General features: G+C 37.0%; 1 protein-coding gene across 1 annotated transcript in view; it reads right to left on the bottom strand.

Moving 5' to 3' along the window:
• Positions 1 to 23,657, bottom strand: part of CDH11 (cadherin 11) — a 96,588-nt gene that overhangs the window by 30,099 nt on the left and 42,832 nt on the right. Inside the window, exon 3 of the mRNA XM_074912947.1 lies at positions 12,724 to 12,854. The gene's annotated coding sequence lies outside the window, so the exon portion shown is untranslated. The remainder of the gene's footprint in view (positions 1 to 12,723; positions 12,855 to 23,657) is intronic.

Here is a 23,657-nt window from a genome sequence, read left to right as displayed (position 1 = left end):
TAAGGTTCTTTTTCATAGTTTGTTTAACTGTTCCAGTTTAGTGCAGATTCCTTCCATAGAGAGCATAAAAGCCACTTTGAGATTTTTTTGAATGAAAAATTGAATCAATAATTAATTTTTTCATAGGCTGAGATTGTCTGTGAAGAGACCTATTATGGTTTGATTGCATGAGAGAATAACATCACAATATTCAAGCATATTCCTAGTACAGCATCAGTAGCTCTAGTAAAGGACACCATCACTGTTTAAGTACCTAATGGGATGCTACAGCTGAAAGGACCAAAACTGCATATTTAAATTATTATTTACAATCCATTAAATCACAAGATCATAATTCAAACAATATTTGTGTATCTTCTGAGATGTCCTGTTATAAGCAGTCACCACAGAATATTTCCATTTAACTTAAAAAACAAAGGCACAAACACCCACAAAGAAAACACCACCTTCATTAGACGCAACCTTCCCTTTGGCTTCCTGTGCAGCCTGACTTGCTCTGAACACAAATCAGAGGAACTGTCTGGATTTTCAGTGTTCCATAACTATAAGGACTAAGACATAATTCCCAATATTATAATACAAAACAAAAAATGCATCAAAGGTGCTAAGGTGATGAAATTAGATGCCAAGCACATAAATAGCACAAAAAAGACAGGCTTGTCAGCTTGCAATTAAAATTTGTTTTTCATGCAAATGATACATTTGCAGAAAGGGCAAATGATTCAGTATATTTTTCATGAACATAATTCATTTTGTGTTAAACCTGTTCATTATGAATTTCTAACTGATCATATGAAATACTAATACATCCCAGAGATTATAGATTGGCAGCATTTCTGACCTGTAATTGTAGATGATTGCGACCAAACATTTCATTTCTATTCTTCTGACAGAAACGATTAACAATTGTTTTAAGGCAGTGCCTTGGTAATTTTCAAACAATGTTTGGCACCATGATATCATGCAGATGAGGCAAAATTTAAATACCTTGAACCTATAGTTGTTCTTGCATGAAAGTCTTAGTTTCAGAAACTGATGTTTCACAGAAAGCTGGTCATGGGAAATTGGCAAACTGGGCATTTTTAAAATTAGATTAGTGTTATTCATAGCTGGAACTATGAATCAGCTATAATTAGATAACTTCTGTAAGTACATTATATGTTTTTGATTTAAATACTCTACATTTGCCACCATTTTTCCTGATGTCAAGGGCAAGTCTTGACCTTAAGAGTGCAACAATCAGGACTTGTGACATATATCTGCAGCTTAGATCAGCAGTCTTAGATTTCTGCATCTTAGATCACCAATGTCTTTTTTAATGAACAGGACAGTACATTCACACTTGCGTATGAATGAGCATGCATCCAGTCAGGTAAAGCTTTAGCTTCCAAATCGATAACAGATAGTTTTCTCCCAAATGTAGACCAGTGAGGTGTTAAAAAGAACATGACACTTGGTAGAACTGCTGGATTGAGAACAGTATAATTTTTGGATGGAATGACCTTAATATGAGGCAAGTACAGGGCAAATAATTTATATTCATAGAAGAAAAATGGAGGCCAATAACAATAATAAAAATAATTAACATACATATGTGTGTATATATATGTATACATACACATATTTAAAAAAAAAAAAAAGACTGAAAGCTTTGGTCAAAAGAATAGCATGAGGCATTTTTGTCACATTAAATACAGCCTTACATTCAGCATATTTTCTACCAAAATGTTCTCTGCAAAAAGTTGTCAGTGTGATACCACTATTTCAATCCAACCAATTTCCTTTGAAGTCTCCCATAATGGTAATTAAATAAATTGCTCTTGAAGTAATTATGTTTTTTTTCTGGAAAAGGAAGTATTAGGTTAAAGGGAGATGAGAGAGTCTGTCACCAAACATAATCTTTCTAAGTACATCAGTACTTGTTACATTTATTGGAAAAGGATGAAATATTTAGAAACTTTGGACCTTTTTAGTTTTTGAAAAGGAAACATCAACTTGACAGTTGAAATAAGAAACAAACTAACATGACTGCTAACAGTCCTGGGAGGGCATAGAGAAAGAAAATGGAAGTTGTGTCAATAGAAAGCTTTTAAACCACCATATGTGTTAAGCCCAGGAGAGCTAGAGTGAACTAGAAGCCCAAATTACCATGTTAGAAGCAAATAGCTGGTGGACAAGAGGAAGGTGACTGAAAGTCCAAGACTAATGAGCAAGTGTATTGTATAAAATGTCATTCTCTGTGTGAGCACAAATGCATCATGTTTGCAGGAGCATGAGGCTTTGGAGACCAGGTTACTATAGTTCTGTTAAGAAGGTTCTGCGTATGCAATTCATTGGATCAAATACATCTCACCTCTGTGGATTTTACCATCTTTAATAGAGAGAAATGAGGCTCTCACAGTTCAAAGTAATTTCCAATTACATAACTTTATGTTTCAGCTGTACTTTTCCTCTTGGTTACAAGTCAGGCGAAAATTGTTAGTTGCAGTGTGTTGAGTGTACTATGAGTTTTGTTTATGTTTTTTCTCAGATTAATTTTTTTTAACTTTGCAAAATTCACCTATTATTTGTGGAATTTTGCCATATACCTGCTAAGCAACCTGTAGCATCCACCAGTTTAACCATCAGAACAGGCTGACATAACCATATACCTTGTTCTCTGGTCTAGTCTGGTATATCATACTTCACAGAAACTAAATGCAATACTGGTGCTTGCTGGTTTTGTTCCCATTACAAAGAAACTGGAGTTTTTCATTTAAAAGCCTATGTAAGACTTAAGTCAGCATGCTTTTGTTTGTGTATAATGCAGAACACTCCCATCTTTTTCCTTTAAATCTCTTTGATAAATAATATAAGGTTGCAGAAAACTAATCCATATGGATTAGTATTTGAATTTCTTTATGGTTTCTTTACAATAATCACATCCAAGGATAGCAATATAGTGCTCTTCTGCAATGCTAACCTTGTATTTTCTTGCCGCTTCAAAGACCAAAAGACAGTGTTTTTCAACTCAAAACCTGATAAGAGTGAGCAAAAGTGGAAAGAATTATTTGGTATCATTTGTATTTCACCTTCAATCAAAAATAGCTTCCTGGAAATCCAGTGGTCAGAGAGAATAAAGCAACCTCCAGCTGGAGGAACTGGATCTGGGGATTCATCCAAGAACTGGGAACATCTTTCTGACAGACAGACATATTTCTTGTTCAAATGTAATGACTGTCGGGGTAAACATTGCCTAAACAATCTTAATGCAATTTTTTTGTTAAACCCTTTGTGCAAATTTTGTGGACCACTTCTGGCTTAACCTTCAATATGTAAGCTTAGAGTCAGACCCAAAGAATGATAAATATATAAGCAGAAAGAACTTCTTGTGGAGGTCATACACAGGCACTTATGCTATGCTATTTATAAACAGTTATAGCTAAACCCAACAATAATACATGACACAAAGTATTATTTAAGAATGACTGATAAATTTGTTTACTAAAATTGTTTACTAAATGCCTATTTTAAAATGGGGTTTAATTAAATACTGTAAAAACAATTCTCCATGTGTAACATGAACTTGTTAAAATTTCAGAGCTTTGTAAGCCAGTAAAATACAGATATGTAGGTACAGATATAGAGAGGCTGAGACTGTCCACCAACAGGTGTTCCAGCCATACTGCCCAAGTATGCCACAGCAGGCAAAGGGAGGGACTGGGAGAATGAAGAGCCACACACTCTAGAAGATCAGGTTTGAGACCATCTAAGGAACCTTAAGGTGCACAAGTCCATGGGACCTGATGAGATGCATCCATGGGACTGAGGGAACTGGCAGATGAAGTGAATGAAGTGGCTAAGACATTGTATTTGAGAAGTTGTAGAAGTCTGTTGAAGTTCCTGCTGACTGGAAAAAGGGGAAACATAACTCCCATTTTTAAAAATGGAAAAAAGAAAAACCAAGGGAAATACAGACTAGTCAGTCTCACCTCTGTGCCCAACAAGATCATGGAGCGGATCCTCCTGGAAACTGTGCTAGGGCACATGGAAAATAAGGAGGATGTTGATGACAGCCAACGTGGCTTCACTAAGAGCTAATCGTGCCTGACGAACCTGGTGGCCCTCTATGATGGGGTTACAGTGTTCATGGATAAAGGAAGAGCAACTGATATCATCTACCTGGACTTGTATGCAAAGCATTTGACACTGTCCCGCACGACAAACTTGTCTCTAAATTGGAGACACATGTATCCACTGGGTAAACCACTCTGTGGATAAGGAACTGTCTGAATGGTCAGACTCAAAGAGTTGCAGTCAATGTTTCAATGTCTAAGTGGAAAGCAGTGATGAATGCTGTTCCTCAAGGTTTGGTATTGGGACTAGTGCTGCTTAAAATCTTTGTTGGCGACACAGACAGTGAGATTGAATGCACCTTCAGCAAGTTTGCCGACACCACCAAGCTGTGGTGCCAACCCACCCATCACGCTGGAGGGAAGGGATGTGCCACCCAGAGGGACCCGGACAGGCTGGAGAGGTGGGCCTGTGCAAACCTCATGGGGTTCAACAAGGCCAAGTGCAAGGTCCTGCACATGGGTCGGGGCAATCCCCAGCACAAACCCAGGCTGGGCGAGGAGTGGATTGAGAGCAGCCCTGCGGAGAAGGACCTGGGGGTATGAGTGGATGGAAAAATGACTGTGAGCCAACAATGTGTGCTCACAGCCCAGAAAGCCAACCGTGTCCTGGGCTGCATCAAGAGAAGTGTGGCCAGCAGGGCGAGGGAGGGGATTCTCCCCCTCTACTCTGCTCTTGTGAGACCCCACCTGCAGTGCTGTGCACAGCTCTGGGGGCACCAACATGAGAAGCACATGGACCTGCTTGAGCAGAGGAGGCCACAAAGATGATTAGGGGGCTGCAGCACCTCTCCCGTGAGGACAGACTCAGAGACAGGTGGTTCAGCCTGGAGAAGAGAAGGCTCCGGGGAGATCTTAGAGCAGCCTTCCAGTACTGAAAGGGGCTGCAGGAAAGGTGGGGAGGGACTCTTGGTCAGGGGGGAGGGATAGGATGAGGGGTAACAGTTTTAAACTGGAAGAGGGTAGATTCAGATTAGATCCAAGGAAGAAATTCTTCACTGTGCAGGTGGTGAGACACTGGCAGAGGTTGCCCAGAGCAGCTGTGGCTGCCCCCTCCCTGGCAGTGTTCAAGGCCAGGCTGGACGGGGCTTTGAGCAGCCTGGGCTGGTGGAAGGTGTCCCTGCCCAGCGCAGGGGGTTGGAGCTAGATGGTCTTTAAGGTCCCTTCTGACCCACATTATTCTATGATTCTAAAATAGTATTACCATTGCTTGCAACATGCCAAAGGCTGTGTGTGAAGCTGACAGCACAGGATCCATTAGGACTTGTTAGGCTTCATTGGGATTTGTTTTGACCTGCCTGGGGCTTGGTTTTGGATAATTTATTTGGCTGTAACAATTTATCTAAGGACCAGGTGGCTATTGCCTAATTTGTTTTGGCTTTTTGCTTAGCTTTGGATGACTGTGTGTTGTAATACAGTTGGTTTATGTATATATTTGTAATAAATAGATAACAATAACAATTCATTAATCCATATGGAACAAACTATCTATGACCCCCAAATAAAATGCAGCATACAGACAGGCATGGGATGATATAAGGAGATTTGAAAGTCCAGGTACAAGATGACAGTGGAAGCCCCAGGGCTGTAAACTACTCACCAGGAGTCAGCTACCAGCTATTGAATGAATGAAATCTTGGAAGCTGCACAAAACTAGTTTTAGAGATAACACAGAGAACAAAGGACAACATTCAATATATGTAAAACATACCATTCACAGTTAAACTGGATGTAATGTGGAACTACAGACCAATGAAGAAAGTGCAAGGTAGAGATGTGAAGCATGTTACCAAACACAAAAACAACTCCATTTGGATTCTAGAGTGAGGAGGAAGAAGGAACCATCATGTATTGCTGGGCCCTCCATCCCCATCCCTGTCTGACCTGAGAGTCAGCTGATAGCAAGCGTGACACCAGAGAAAGGGTAGATACTAGAAAGCTTGTGTGTATCACTTTTAACTATACATAATTTGTATAAGAGCTCAACACGGGTGAACTAATAATTCTTTGGTTAGACTGCTAAAACTTTAGGTTAAGAGTCTTGCTTTTACATACAAGTTTTGTTCTTTTGGCCTCAATGAGCTCCACAAGCTGTGACAATAAACTGATGAAGACTTCAAGCTGCCTAGTCGGAAACCTGGCTGCAACACACTGGTAACTGCTCACAAGCAAAGTAGTTCAAACAAAAGGCAATGTTGTCAACCATGTGAGAGCTCATGTTAAAGGAAACAGTCTGTGCTGAAAGGAGGTAACAGCATGTGGGGACCAGAAGTAACCTGGACAACGACTGGGCCAACAGAGCACCAACCTCTGCTTAGGAGAGCTGTTTTTGACAGTTATTTTATAAAGCCATTACCATTCTATTCTTTGCTGGAAAGTTTTCCTACTTAAACATTTAATTGATCTTTATATTTGTTAAATGAAAGCACTTTTTAAACAAATCAAATCACTACGGATCTACAAGGAGAAAAAAGGTCATTCCATTTGATGGGAGGTTTCTTGAATACACAACTATTGTATTATTCTGTTTATCCTGCAAGCAGCAAAGTAGCAGTAATCACTGGCTCACTAGCTTTACTGTGAAACAGCACAACACAGTCTTTGTTGAGCTTTCCTTGGAGTGGGTCATTGTGATTCACTGAAAGACTGTTCCCTGTGATGGGGCTGTTCGCTCCTGTCTTACTCAGGTCAGAGAGGGACAGAAGATAGAAGCAGTACCTTTGGACATGTAAGCAGAAGAACATAGAAGTGAAGTTTGCAGCTAGTGAACAGCTCATCAGTGAGTGCTAAAGGTCTGTGCAAACACATTCCTTTAAAAATTAAGAGAAATATTCTTCTCTCCAACATGCTGTAACTCATATATGTTGCCCACAGTGAAAGTATGAAAACAGCTCAGGAGGTCAAGAGAGAGTCTTGGTTGGTTGGTTATTTTTGCTTCAGTGCAGCCTCAGTTCACAAAAAATAGCTTATAGCATGAAACTAAGCCAAGATAGGCAGGAGGCCTCTCCAAGTGACCAGACTTTTGAGTTTACATAATCTGTTTTTCTATTTTGGGGGTAGAGAAGGGAGAATGGGAGGCCAAGTACCCAAGTGGTCCTGTAAAAGTAGGTATAAACCTGTAAAAGTACCAGGGCATCAGATCCCAGAACCATGACTTTTCAGTATTTTAGGCTGTTGTTTCTGAAAGAAGATCATGTTCATAAACAGAACCAGAGAATACCCTGGAGGATCAGTCCTGTATTTGATTCCAAACATTATATTGTCTCAGAATTCCCCTTTTCTGGCCTCTCCTGTTATCCTGTTGAATTCATTAGATGGTTGTGGCTACTGGCCAAAACAAATGGTTAACACATCCCAGAGCCCATATTCTTTGAAATATCTTCTGAGACAGGAATTTATAGCATTGCTATAATAAAACTCAGATTTCAACATTAAAGTATAAGTCTGTGTACTTGCCACACATACCAGAATTATACAGAAAATTCGAACCATGAAACCCTGAGGAAATTGGGAAAATATGCAGTAACATCTAGAAAGAGGCCACTAGGACTTGGTTACACCTTTAAGAACAACCTTAAGCAAGAGATAAATCACATATGATGTTACACAGGTAGCAGCAATAGATCTAAAAAAAATGCCATTGAATCACAAATACTCTGGGTTTTGTACACTGAAGCACGCAATTTTAGAGTGGTCTAGAGCAGTTACTACCTTTGATAAGAAAAGATGGGATTGAGTCCTGATTGAACTCTCACTTTGTCCCTCCATACCTCTGCCCAGCTCTGAGAAGGTTAGTTTTTTGCTTTGATGTGACCATTTGGTGTGTTCCAGTCTATTATCTTTTATATTCTGTTTGTCATTAAGCATTCAAAAATTGTTAAATATGGGCTTTCCATTCCAAAGAGTACATATTAATCTTCTGCAGGAATTACAAGGTATTACAAGAAACTGTATAGCTTTTTCCTGTAAAAGAATAGAAGTATACACTTTGCCTAAAACCTTGGAACAAACCTTCATTTACGAGACAAGGGAATCATTCTTATTCCAGTACACGAATTCAGTGGGCTGCCACAGGCCAGTCATAATCTGTTATTGTTTCCCTGCAACCTTGTACTATTAATTTTTCTTTTTAATGAACTGTCCCGTCTAGTTTAGCTATGGGAACTATGATGGAGCTGCAATATAAATGGTTTATGTCATGCCTTTGTCAAAAGGCTTTTCCCTACAGCGCTAGAAAGTAATTGAAAAGCCATTTTAAAATAAAGTAACTGAATGGTTGCAAATGCAAGTTGTCAGGAATAAAGTGGGAAAATCCTTTGCATTACATTAGATTTTACCAATCACAACTTGTATGACTTTATTAGTGTTTATACAGATTAGTAAAGCCACATAAATGGCATATGTTTGTAAGGTTATATTAGTAACTATTCCTGAAAGATCCTGAAGCCATTTTTAAGAAGTTTTTTCTTCAACTATGATTAACAATGCAGTAATTGGTTTGGTTAATTACCTCAAAAGGATTAAATATGCTAAATTTTGTTTTATTTTATAGCATATGGAATATGTCCATGTTTGAGACCGCAGACTAGCTTCTGACAGTTTTTGTTGCGTATGAAACCTTGAGTGGCTGAGTACACAGTAATCTTTTTATATATAATAGATATACGCAAGACAATTTAGTTTCTTCTTATGTATATTTTTTTATAGCCCGGGATGCATTTGTTCTTGAGGCACAACGGTGTATGTTTTAATATATGCTATTATAATAATAATAATAATTATTACCCTGACTGAGCAACTATAGAGAGCATTTATAGTTAAAGCTGACAAAAGTTTTCTCAATAAATTTCCATCAGAGCTGTTTCTGAAAGACTTTGATTTAGCTTTTGGTTCTTTTGGTTCTTTTTTTCTCGCCTTTAAAATAACTAAGGAAATTTTGTCAGAAATTGATTTTATCAGAACACATATTTCACAACTAAATGCAAAATATTTCAAGTTGTTTTGACTCACAAGCAGTTGCATTTTTGGTGAGTTTTTTAGTCAATGTATCAATCTTTTAATGGCTTTTTCTCCTCTTATGGCCAGTCTCTGCAGGTGGTGCAGTGAAATCACTTCCTTGCTTAGGCAAATCTCATACCCTGGGGGAACCTGACGAGTTTCCTGTCACTTAGCCTAGCCAGAATTCCCCAGACCAACAGGCAGAGCAGACTGCAGCCCAAATAGAGCTCGGATTCCCAGGAAGACTGGGAAAATGAAGAGAAGAGGGTCTGATGAATTTTTGTCGCCAAGATCTGAATTTCAGTTCAAGTCCAAGTTAGTGGTCTCCAACAAAAAACTACAAATTTCAACAAAGTCAAGATTCTTTCAAGGCAACAGTACATCATAGAAATAACTTGCTATTAAAAAGCAGATAGGAAAATCTAAACTGTCCACACTACGAGGTATTAAGATGATAAGAGATAGGGCAGTGTGAATGTATTTCCTCACCTGATGTCTTTTAGAGGTCTTTGTAATCTATAACAGAATAATCATTCTCCTTTGGTATTTGTTTCACCAGGATATATGTCTTATAATTATTCTAATAATATTTCCAAAAAGAGTACCAGCAAAGCAAAAGTAACAAATTCAGACTCAATCTCTTACACAGATGATGTGAAATGTGACTGACACAAGCAGATAACTCTTCTCAACATTTCACTTTCAGGCGTTACTTTAAGAATCACCTAAGGATCTGATGTACTTTAGAGTGTCACCCTACTAAAATCAAAGCTTTTAACCTCATATATGATCCTATTTCATTTAGACTACTAATATCCATCCAAAAATATATGTAATAAGCTAATCTTGCAGATATACTAGGTGTTTGTTCTGTGTTGTAGTTTTGTGGGTTGAAGTTGAGAATTCAAAAATTCAAGTCTTGAAACCTATAGAAATGGCTACTTACACAAGGGTGAAGTGCGTAATACAGGATAAAGCACTAGTGCAGATGTAACACTTTCTGTTCAGATATGTAGGCCTCATTAAACATGATAGCACTGTAATAAGACAGGTGATTCTAAGTAACTGAAAATTAATCTTCTTTCCACATGGCATCTGTGCAGAAAAAAAACCCTATACAGCAATTTCCTTCCAAGATCTACTCTGTATGTCAGGAATACCATCTTTTTCCCATTATAGTCTAGGCCTACTATGTGAGAATTAGAGACAAACAATAAAAAGGATGTTAGATATGAAAGAGGCAAAGTATATATTATACAACACTGATTTATATATTCAATAAGTGAACCCAAGTTTCTCATCCTATATGAGAGGGATTTTCAAATATGGCTGTATTCTTGTTTGGGGGAACCCATGGACCCTTAAGATTCATATATAATGCTTTTCAGAGTATTATAATTGAGACAAAATTTATCTTTTGTGCTTACTCTCACTCAATCTAGAACTTCAGTATAGAAAAATCCAAGAGTTATAGGAAGGAAATCTCTAGCCAGGTTATTCCCACTTAATGAAGCAACCAACCATCTTCCAGTATGACTGAGTAGCCAAGCCTATGGTAGAGTTTCAGATTAGCTCAGTAGTGTCTTTCCATCTGCCCTGTTGTTCTTTCTGCCATTAACAACCATTAAACATGAATATTTTACCTTCTCAACTGTTTGATTATCTAGATACTATAACAGGAAATTTGCATTCCTGAACAGGAACAGCTGGAAACAATTTAAGAAAGATCCTTCAAAAGAAGAGAAGAGAATTTAAGAGGCATATGGATGCCCAGGTTTACATGATAATCAACAAAAGCAGTTCTTGTTCCTCCTCTTTCGCAGGGAGGCACTTCACACTCCAACCAGAGGGAACATCCCACAGTCACTCCGCAGGAGGCTTTCTTTCAAAAATTACTTGCTTGAACTCTGAAACGTAAAAACGTCTACAAAAATAGACACCACAGTTTCTCAAATAAGACATGAAAAAATCTTGAGTAGGGACCCAGTTTGTTAAATTCACTTATCTCATATACTAGTGAGAGTGATGGGCCTTCAAGCTTTACTCTAAGGTTATTCCTCACAGTCATTTAATTTGTAAAATTAAACATACTTTGAAGTGTAGCTCTGAAGTCAAGAGCAAGAGTAGACAGAGGCCTGAACTAAATCTTGAACTGAGATATAAGAAAATGCCAGAAGAGGCAAACTGAAACAGTGGTGAGAAAATTCGTAAACTGGGCACGGGGAGGAGGCTCAGAGAAACTGAACACATAACTAATTTAAGATACATTTGCTACGTCTTCTTGATACCCACATATGAATGTGAAACCTAGTCAGGAAGTCTTCAGTCAAACTTCAGCCTATTGAAAAGCTGTACCTGAACTAGAACTGAGCATTCTCTGCAAAATTTGGCCCTTGTGCTTAGTGAATGACAGGATAAGAGTCTCACATGTTGAGCTACAGCTCTTACCAAGACACAAAGGAGATTACACATTTCCCACCTAAATTAAACTGGGTGCTGTTGGTATCACTGTCAAATACACTCTGTTTCAGCCTGATACTAACTGCTGCAGTCTAGCTTAACAAGTCAGTGGAAACTATAAACACATATCCTATATAGCTGCTCACAAGGATGTTTAAGTATACAGCCCATTTGGCTGCCAGAAATAAGATTATCATCATTCAAGGACATTTCCACAGAAATGAAGCATCTGTCAAGCAGGACTTGAGTGCACTGAATGTAAAAACTGTGAATGAGTCAGCTAGACAAAGAGCTTTAATATCCTGGCTTTGTACTCTTCATCCTAGACAATCCAGATGGGATCATGACTTTGATTCTGTAAAAATGATAGTATTTACATATCTATTATCTATTACATTTAATCTGTTTCTGCATTAATTTTAAAAAAGCATGGCTACTCCTGTCAGTGGACAATTCTCACCTCTGTGGAATCACTGGTTTCAGTAATAGCACAATTGAAATCACAGAGGATACAAAAAGCTAGACGCATCAGAGCAGCAGATACAACTATTTTGAGGTCTAGGGTGTCCCATAGTGGTTTATTTACACAGTTTCCACAGCCACCTTCTCTGAAGCCCAAGGGTCCCCACTGAATTCTTTTTCTAACCCAAGTCTGGGTTATATTGAGCTCAGTGGTATTGTAGAAATTATCAGAGAAATAAACCAAATATGAAATGAATCACTCACTCATGTAGGCCTAGAATAAGAAAAGTATCTTTTTGACTGATAAAATCAAATAGAAACCTAAATATTAGAAAATTTCTTACATTTCTGTTCTTCAGTGCTACCTTGCTGTGAGTTTTCAAGTTCTCTAACGTTTTAAACAAGAAATTACACAAATGTGATCCAAAAAATGCACTTTTTCAAACCATGCTTTACAGACACAGAAGGATGGTCAGTATCCTACAGCATCAGCTCTCCTGAGTGATAATTAAGATCAATGGATAAACTCCGATACATGAGAAAAACTGGCTGACAACACACACCAAGTGAGGGATTTGTCACTGAGGAAATAGTGCCCATATTGGACAAATATTGTAGACACTATAGAAGCAAGAGACTAGCTATGCATATCTGACATCACTGAGATCATACATTTGGATGTACTACTTACCTTCACCCACTGGAAACTTGTTGCCAATTTATGTAGCATATTCCACACATTTGAAATGTCACTTAATGAGACTATGATGACAATGCAGATGTAAGCTCTCTGCTGCCACTTATCCAGTATTCCAGATCTGGCTGCAAAGAATGAAAAAGTTCATTTGAAATCCAATGCAATGTTGGTACAATAATAAAGGAAAACTAAAGTCTAGCCTATAAACTATCACAGTAGCCTAAAGAGAATTTAAAGACTAGCAATTAAATAATAATTCCAAGGAGAAAATTAATAAACAACTTTTACTTTAACAGACTTACTATTGCAAAAATGTTCCCATAACTAAAACGCTGGAGGCCATATCAAAATTCTTTCACATCTTTTTCGTTATCTCATGAAAAAAACAGACTTCTATGGGAAAATCTGTTCCGAGAACGTTATCCAATACAAGATTGTAGGAAAAAAGTAACAGCTGCAGATCCCATTAGCCAACAAGATGTGCTTTGAACATTTCTAAGTGCTCTAAAGTCATATTAGAAATTTTTTACCATTATGATGGAGAAGGAGTAGATTATTTAGTAAGTAGAACTACCACTACAGTAGGGAAAAGATATCTAGGATGAAACATTTGAAGTGAAAGAATGAGCAAGAGGTGCCTCTGCCTGTAAGACGTTCATCTATGGTTGTTTCAATGGTTGAAATTCTTTCATAAATGGGATAGTGAGTTGAAACAAAAAGAAACGAGCTGAATCATTTTTTATGAGATAAGTCTTTTCTTGAATTTCAATTAGTAAGTTAAGAATGCTCATAGTTTCACAGAGCAGTCTCTCCTCCTCGTGTGTGTTTCTGATATGTTCCCACACAAGTAACAAATACAGTTAATGTGACTGAATACAAAAGCAATACTCAGTGTAATCTATTGCTAGGTACTGATGTAGACACTGTATTTCTGATGCTCATTTGACACCTTGAGAGACTCTTAAATGGGTTCTAAATGAACCCTAGGACTAGGATTCATTCTAGCCAAGGAAATCTCAGGCCAGATTACCCAGTACTGCCAAATTTATTGAGAATTTCTAGGAAGAATTATTGCAAAATAGCCTCTGTAATTTGCGTTGATACATACTAATCAGTAATTTTCTGCAATATTTAACTGTTAAAGTTGTCTCATCTATATCAATCCTCCATTTTATATCCACTTTTCACCCCTGTTAAGCAATCAAGTTTTAATGGCGAGAAATAGTTCAGCAGCACAGGCCAAATTTCAAAGTTGTTAGCAAAAGTGTCGAGGAGAAATGAATAGGCATTAACTGAATATTCCATATTCAGTATTACAATATTACACCAACATGTTTTACACTTACTCCATCAAAGGAACAAATAAAGTCATGTGGCTTCTACCGCCAGTTGTGACTGCCGATATGTTGACTAACTGTTTTAAAAATTTGTGATTCACGTTCAATAAAAAACATATTCCTAGAAAATGAATTTTGCTAAAGTAAACTCTATGAAAGTATGCTTTGTGTCATGAACAAGTCACTAATATATAAAGCACTTGGTTTATAAAAATACACTTGCAACATAGTTATGCAATTTGCCATGAAGTGTATATGGCATTTTAAAATATGCTCAGTTTGCAAGTAAATTTTTTTTTTCCATAGAGGATCCTTTTGAACTAATTCACAATTCATATGAATGAATGAAAAGAAAGACTAAAACTGAATAAACTTTCTTATTTTGATAACTTGTTCACTATCTTTACAGATTACAACATCTTTAAAGATGACTGCAGCTCAAGATTTCTTTTTACCCAAGACATTTGAAGTTGCTTAGATAAGTATTTCTCAAAATATCTTCTTACATATCCCTATAGTCTATTTTTTTTGAGATCTGTTTTTTCTTTTAAAAGCAGCAAACAGTTGATAACAGATACTACCAGTCCTCAACCTGACCCACTACACTAAAGTTCTTTCCTGTGCACACACCTGACCATCAGTGAAGTCCCCATGTATATAATAATTTAACTGTCAAGTTAAGGCTCCATTTTCCAGTACACTACATTTAAACAGACATTAGAGGTTACAAATCAATATTTTTTGTAGCACTATCATTATTTGAAGCAAATAAATCTTCATATTAACATCAAGTAAGGAGAAACTCCTCCAGATAAAACTTTTCATTAAAAACATGATTTAAAGGCTGCTGAATGATTTCCATCATTACTATAGCACAAGAAATAGTTTAGTTCATTAATTCATACTTTTTTTACTGCATATTATGTTTATATTTCTTCATATTCTGCTGCAGTTGAATATGGCTTCAATAGTAAGGTTCTACTAACTCTGTAGCCTTTACAAAAGGGAGAAAAGCCAAAACAACTGCTGTATTTACAGAAGGCTGTTTCAAAGTCCAATTATAATTACAAGAAAACTCAAAAAACCACCCATTAAACAGTTCCAATGCTCCAAATAGATCTGACACACTAGCACTTTAAATCAAATCTCCTAACAAGATTTTTTTTATTTTATTTTTTTTTTTTTTGTGTAAAATAAGCCATGGCTTCAGAGTTGGTTTATACAAAGTGACAACTCGAGCAATTTTGAAATGTTTCTGGTTAGAAGGGGAAAAAAAAAAAAAACAAACCCATTGTCACTATGGTAATTATTTCACAATGCCTGATGTTAAATGGGCAGTCCTGTGGCCTAAGAAGCAGCTGAATCCTGCATTGTCCTTGCATGATAAAAGATTTGAAAGTCTGAAAAGCAGAGGAACCGAATCTCACAGCTTCTTAGACTTCGCTCTGAAAGGGCCATTGTAACATCATCATAAATCCTGGGCTCCCCAGGCACTTGACAACTAAAGCAGTGGACAATAGAATTCTTGTGTTGAACAAAACACTCCTTGTCTGCCAAAGGGCTTATCTGCTTCATTTACAAATGTCTTTCATTGTACCAAAATAATTCCCTATTAGAAAAACTATTAGAAACAGAACTAAATAAATATTCACAGCTTTGTAGTCTGTTTGGCAAAATGAATAAACTAATACAATCAAGAAGCATGCAAAATATGAGATTTAAATCAAGGAAACCTAAACCAACCCCAAACCCCTATTTATTTTCCTCTTTACATTTTTCTTTTTCCTGATTGCAGGGAATTACACTGAGTACGCATCTGTCTCTATAAAAAAGACCCAGGTACATTACACTTAATAAAAGACATGAAAAAATATGAGAAATCTGCAAAGATCTCAGATTGGATAAAAGTTGTATCCAATGTGCTTTTAAAGTTAAATATTTCCAGAAGAGCAAGTACAGAAATAAACCTGAGAACATATCTGAGAGTTTAATGAAATAGAGACAAAATACTTACAATCATGAAAGTATTTAAAGTGTGGATTTATAACTACATACGTTTAGGTCCTTGTTACTGAGAGATACAAAGGCATTAGGGATCAGTTTCTGAAATTAAATGGTTGCCAGGCTATTGCAACTTTTTTCAAGCCCACAGAAATGAGTAAAAGAGACTAAAAGATTCCAAATATATATATATATGCAACTTCAAAAAGTATTTCTAGCATAATCAGAATTCCATTGCATAAGGTTTCCACATAAATAGTTAATTGATTAAAATTTACTACAAAAGTACTTATGGAAAGACAATTGACACCATACACAATTATTAAGGAAAAACCCTACCAATCTAAAGTATTGCTCAAGCAAACAGTACTTACCATATTCAAAGTGCCAGAGCAATCTGTATATGGCTGAATTAAAACCTAAAGAATTTTAAACTTCTGAACTGAATCATCAAACATAAATTACTTACTCAAATCCAATGTGGAAACAATATTTTTACACAGCCCAAGGAAATGGGCTGAGTGGCTGAATAGCTTTTTTTCCCTTGTCTAATTATTACAAGCCTACAAAACATACAGGTATTTCTAACCTGCCCATTAAGTAGTTATTCAAGTGAGAAAATTAAACATTCAGTATGAACACAATAAACAACAACAATACTGTTAAAATGCAAAAAAAAAAAAAAAAAAAAAAAGAGTCTAACAACATTTAAAATAAAAATAACACAGGTTTAAGCTCGCAATCACAAGACAGAAACCAAGATTTAGGAATGCATGAGCTTTTCATGGTTCTACCATGAATTTGCAGTCTGACCCTACTACACACCACTTAACCTTGGAGCCATTCCTGAAAGCGAACAAAGGCACACTATAAAACATTTCACCTATGAAATATGTAGTAATCCGTATAAAAATCAGAGGAAAGAGGCCTGAAATAGACCTCCCACATGCCAGCTGAGTATCTACTGTTTGGGTGCAGAGTTTCACCATTTTTTCTCTCACCTTCTCTCCTCAGTGAATAATTAACTGTTCTAAAGATATTGGTATAAATTCTGATTTAACATAAAGTTTAAACCTGATTTCTCACATGCCATTTTTTGATGTTTGTTATTCTATACTATGCATCGCCTAAACTCCCCTCCCTCTTGAAGCTGTATCATCTGTATAAATATAATTTGCATAAAGTTATTCTGATCATTTAGGCAATTCACAATTCAGGAATATATCTTCAACAAAATCTGTTTCCTGCCCACTCTCATAGTTTTATTCCAGTTCCTACTGTACGACACACAACTACACCATATTTTTATATAGTCAGCAGTCTCTGTTTAGGTATAAAAAAAATAGATTTGCACAGAAGTTTAAGTCTCAGTGCAAAACCAGCATTTAACCCTGTTAGAGAATATATATCTAGGTGCCTTGACTAGGATGGTAGTGTCCTGGGCTACATATCAAGTGCTCCTGCAAGCTATTATCTTAGCATCTAAATAAGCTTATTATTGGAATGGCCTTCCAGGAGAATCTATCTTTTTCTACTTAATACAGGCAGCTCAAGTCAAGTAATGTGAATCCCCACATGCAGCAACCAATACAGCATCCTAGAATACTTTAGGTAGGAAGGGACCTTTGGTCCAACTCCACCACTGAAAGCAGTACCAATTTCAAAGTTACTTTAGGTTATTAAGGCTGTCACTTCATTAATGTTAACAGCTGAAATTAGCAGCACTACCAGGGTCTCTGTGTGGACATGAACACTTTAAGGGCCTACCAGCTTATGCTGAAAGACAGTCGCACGAAAAGTAATAGAACAAGAATTACATCAGAAGGAATGAAAAGGCAGTCTTGTATAATCTGATTTACAAATACGTATGCAATTACGGGGTCTACTGGCAAGTCAGGCGCCAATGACCCTGATGACTGACCGCATGTCAGGGCCTGGGGGATGTTTGCACTGCACCGTCTGTGCTCCTGAGCACCAGAGCACCTGCAGCAGACCTAACGTGTAATCTGTGTTGAGCAGCACCGACGGAGGAGAACATATTTCCTCTGTTATTGGCTTCCACCACCACAATACTTGAGTGCTTTAGATTGTATTTATTACCTCCTGGTTCTGAGATAGGAAAGTGTTAATATTGTATTCTACACCGCAGAGTTCAGTTCTGGAGGAGCTATGTTTTCAACCCATGATTCGCATAAGAAGTCTGTCATAAAATGAGTCTTGAAAAGAGATTTTGAACCAAACAGTTTTTGAACCAAACAGTTGTACCATCCTGTACTTTCTTCCAGAAGGAAAGAAGGACCTTGCCGCCCAGGGGGATGCCTTGTGGAAGGCAGGACATGCGAGAAAGGCAGGACATTCAAGAAAAGGACAAAACCCAAGAGCTGCAGAGAAGGTTTTGTTCAAATCAGGTAAACAGTCTGTTTCTCTTTCTTATGAACTATTCTGATTTTACATTATACTCTCTCCCAAAATATTTCCCCTTGGTGTTCCCATCCCTCCACCATGCTGTTGTGTGCTGACTAGCAGTCAGCAGGTTGGAGTGCCACAAGCAGGGAATCAGTGAGACTGACTGCTTCCAAGTACCGTGTATTGAAAACCATCCTGAATACTAACCTGTTAGACGTGAAGGCCACGAACGATGGCAGAAACTAACAAATCAAAAAGCAGAATAGCTGTACGCTCTCATGAGAGACAAAAATACATACATTTTAATGTTTTTTCGGGATATTAACAGACTGCAAACTAAAGCCCAAATCTCATCTGTCCAAGGCCAAATTAAATAGTAGTAAGAGAAAAGGTTCATGTGGGCTCACAAGGAATAAATTAGCTCCCCTCAAAAAAAGCTCTTTACAGATCACATGTGCACCCAGGCCCTGTGCTCACCCAATATGACTTTATCAGTTTTTTCTTGCTTTTGGGTCACAAGTGCCTGAAGGTAGATGATAGGCCCTTGAGGAGAAAGTCTGTATTAATTAGCTTCATGCTGCTCCAGTCCCATCCTATCCAGGTACTAAGAATACAAGTGGATTGGGAGGCCTGAAGGCAGCTATGTTCTGTCATTTTAAATATCATAAGTCAAGCCTTCCATTTCAATGTTTCCAATTTTTCTGAGTTTCTTCTAAAAAATAAATTTGGAAGAAGAGGATCCACCGCAAGTAGATATATACTTGGTATACATACAGCTTAAATAGGTATACATGCATGTAAAAAAATTTTAATAAAAATATTCTATACAACTTTTTAATGCATAAACAAATATTTCTTTGTACCACACTGTATATCATTTTAATTTCCTGCATTTGGAAAAAGTCTTAATTTGTCCTCTAAAAGCTTGACTGTTTATATTTGCTGTCTAACAGATTAACTTAAATGTATATTCTTGAACCACCAGTAAAATGCTCATGAGTATTTTCTCTTGGATAAACATATTATACATACAAAGCATTCAAAATCAGTTACTACCATTGCAAGAGGCATACAGATTTGCTCTAACACCTTCTAAGTCATGTTGGAATTCAGCTTCCATCAGTAGCAGATGTCAAAGACTACTAGAGTGGGATCCTGTCATCACTGAAATATTTTTATGGCAAATTCTCCCTGCGGATTTTTTTTTCTTGTTTGTTTCCACCTCCTTACATTTTCATATTCATATTATTTGATGCTTTTCTTCTACTAAACACAAATGGCCAGATCCTTCCTCTAGAGCAAAGCTATAGCAAAGACTGTCTTCACTAGTATTTGGCACTCTATTTATCTTATTTTTCTCTGCTGCCAATTTCAGTAGGCTGTTCTCTATTTCTTTCCTCTAGCTTGTTTCTGCTCTCTTTTATCAATCTCTTCTAGTGACCTGAAAAGAAAACCTAAAAATTGAGAGCCACTGAAGTATATGCTGAATGCCCCCATTAGTCAAGCTGTAGGGGACAGAGTACAGAAAAAAAAATTTCATCTAACCTTTCAAAAAATCTTTATATAAATGTTCTACAAAATCATCCTGCTGGTTCCAGTTCCACTGGAGATACCCAAGAAAGAATAATTCTGGGACATCAGAGATACCATAAAGGAGAATAGCTCAGAATTCGTCCAAGAGACTCAAGAGAGACAGAGTTCTTTGGTCTTAGGGACATTTTTTCCTACCTTCTCCCTTTTATTAATAAAGAAAAGAGGAGTTTTTCAAAGACACCACAGAGATCTGACATTTCTGAATTTCTGTGTGCCTCATTCAACTCACTGAATATCTCTGTCATCCCAGGAAGATACATGATTCATTCTGGGAAGCCTATTGCAAACCCAGCTATGACTCTTCAAACATTTGTGAAGTTTTTTTGAAAAGTTTAATTCACTCTTACTTCTGGTCCCAATACACTTCTTTTCCTATTTCCCCCCATCCTCCTCCCAAACTCTCACAGGTCATAGCTTGTCTAGATCTAGGGAGCATAGAAGGAAGGGAAAATGGATAGTAAACTCATTTTAGGTCAACCAGAAGTCATTCAGTCTCTGTGTTTCCTAGTCGCCTTCTCCTCATTTCCTTTTGTGTTTTCTCAAAGGACATTACACATTTGGCTTCTCATTCAAGGTCAAGGCAATGTCAAACACATGAATTTGTCCATGAAACAGTCTTCAGGTGTTGACAAATGAAAGCTTAAAAAATAAAGACAGACAAGCAAAACATTACTGATTGCAAAAGCAAGCTTCTTTAAACAATACATTTCAGTTTTCAGGACTGAACAATACTGACCAACTGATGTTTTAATACTGCCTTTGATAGTATATAATTTTAAAGAAATGGTAATTAAGGATACAGCAAAATATCAATGAGTAAGTATAGAACTTGGAAGATGTGCAAGCACTAAGAGCATTTCATGATGCCCACTGCACAGTTTCTACTCAAACTGATAGCTTTCCACAATTTTAGCAATGTTTATAGCAAGGACAATATGATTTTCCACCACCTATCATTTCATGATATTCCACTCTAGAAATTACAATATGCTTCTATTTGGTAACATGCCTACGTATCTGTTCTTGAGAGTTCAAAGATAAACACAGATCTGTATTTTAGCTGCATCATGTAATGAAGTGCCTGTAAAACTGAAGTTCACAGCCAAAATTAGCCAGAATATTCGACAACATTAATATTTAACATTTTTCTGCTATTCATTATGCCTCCCAAATACCACCAAGACTTTAATTTTCTGTAGTGTAATTATTATAAGCTATGAGCAAGTGCATTGTAAGGTTTCTTCAAAACAATGATAGTAAAATAGAAATATGCATAACCAAATAATAACAGAACAAGTGCTCTGCATATTCAGGAGAAACTGCATAATTAGGGAGGAATTCCTACTGATACCGATGGGAGTTTTTCCTGATGGACATAAGTCCTAAGTGCTATAAATGCATTTTCTTTATATAACGATAAATGAGCTCCAGAGTATTATACCACTAACAATCATGTAATAAACTCATATTCATTTAACCAAGAAGATATATTTAGGAAATAACAAGGACAATAAAAATGTAAAAAAAGTAACTCAAACAAAACCTAACTGGTTGAAAGCTGAGAACCTATCTCTACTATTTTAAATTATTTCAGAAATGTAGGTACTAAGTTTCAGTAGCTTTCTTTTGGGACTCAGCCAGGAGTGCACAATGTTAACATACCTAGACAAAAAGGAAGACTGCATATGGAAATAACCTAATGTCTAATAAAAATCAAATATAATTATAATAATGAAAGAAGTCTCTTTGCCAACTGTGCAGAAATGTGACTCCCCAGCAAAAGCATGTAGAGGTCTATTTGCCAAAAGCTTATCTAAAACCATATAAGTGGAATAATTTTCATCTAGCAGTAACTTTTCTCTTTTTGAACTGAATAGGACAGAGATGGAAGAATATTCCAGGCCATAATTTAAGCCTCCTGGGTGGCCTTGGGCAGATTTGCTGGGAGTATCTACACAGTATACTGCTGGCAGATGTGAGTTTTTTCCGCCCAAGTTCCAAGCTGAGTTGAAGCTGAATAAATGTGGTTAGCACAGCACACTGTGCCCAACCCACCAAGTCCTACTGCGAGCCGAGACATATGAGCTTGTGATCAGACCTGCTAATTCAGATTTGGCACCTTGATAAACATGTTTGTGTAGCTCCGGTGGGCTGAGATTCCATCTGCCAACAATAGACTTTGTCAACATGCCCTCTGTTCCTCAGCTCCATCACTAAACTGGAGATAATAATTAACGCCTGTATCTGAAAAGGATATTGTGAAGGTAAGTTAATTTACTCTCACAATGAATGTTAAGATGATCTAAAACCGGAATCATATAGCCATGTAGTTATTACTTAAGGGAGTAAATCTTTTTCCATATGTATGCTATGGAACTGAGCCAAAATAAGGCTATATACATACTTAATGTTCACTTTGGTGAGCTCTCCCTTTGGATAATATAAATAGATACTCATGCCTTTGGTATTACCCTCAGGTTCAGAAGACTTATGAGTATTTGACAACTCAACATATCTAAACAAACCTGTTATTTTGCTTTCAGAAACTGTCAACCTGAGTTATATGGAAACAAGTCAGCTAATAAGTTTACCTGAGTGTGGACAACTTTGCTTCAACACCTTGCTGACTCTCCAGTCAGTATTCACAGCAACTCTAATTATAATGTAATCCTTTTTAACAGACGGCATTCTGCATGTTAAATTATGGCTGAACACTTCAGAAAACTCATTTGAGAAGTTTCAAATTACAATAATAAGCTTCTCCACTCCCTTTTTAAAAAGAAATCTAATTATTCATTCTATCAATCTCTTGCAAAATGTTCATTGTTTTTACAGTATTATTTACTTATTACTGTAACTGTAATGCACAGAGAAAGAGGATGAGGAATAAACCACAGAAACTCCACTAAATGTTGGATTTTTCCTTTCATATTTTGTATTTTATTCATGTGCTAGGTTTCTGCTTTTATTTTTAAGGGCACAGGAACTTCCCCAACCACATTTAAGAAAAACCTCAACAATCCCCCACATCAAGACAGTATAATTTCATGAGTGGTTACATAAATTATCTTCCAAAATACTTTGTGAAGAAGTATCTTATGGTATTGAGAAATATACAATGCTGTAACTGAAAAGGTTAAGATTTCATGGTTTAAAACACCGCACATCCATGATTATGGTACAATAGACCGAAACCAAAATGACCAGAAGTTGTAAGTTTCAGACCAAAATCCTGTGCTGCATTAAACAGATAAATTTAGATGACAGCAGGGAAGCCCACACATCTGCACAGAATAAGGGCAAAACACCCTTTCAAAATGCACTGTAAGGTTCCCACACACACACACACACTCATCCTAGAGCACTGTATAACTGAGTCAAGGCACAGTCACACGCTGCTCTCCTCTTCTCTTGGTATACCAGAAATCCGCTCATTTACCCAAGGCTGCGCGGTGCAGGCATGGCCTTTACAGCCTCTGGAAAGACATAAACCTGCAACAAAGCCTGTACTTTATGTTGCACAGATGTTAATAAGTGCCTTAGAAAGAGGAAGTAAAACTGCATATCATCAGAGATATGAAACACAGACTG

This window comes from Athene noctua, chromosome 9 (genome assembly GCF_965140245.1).
Source record: "Athene noctua chromosome 9, bAthNoc1.hap1.1, whole genome shotgun sequence".
NCBI lineage: Eukaryota > Metazoa > Chordata > Aves > Strigiformes > Strigidae > Athene > Athene noctua.
This window is presented reverse-complemented; position numbering and strand designations above follow the sequence as displayed.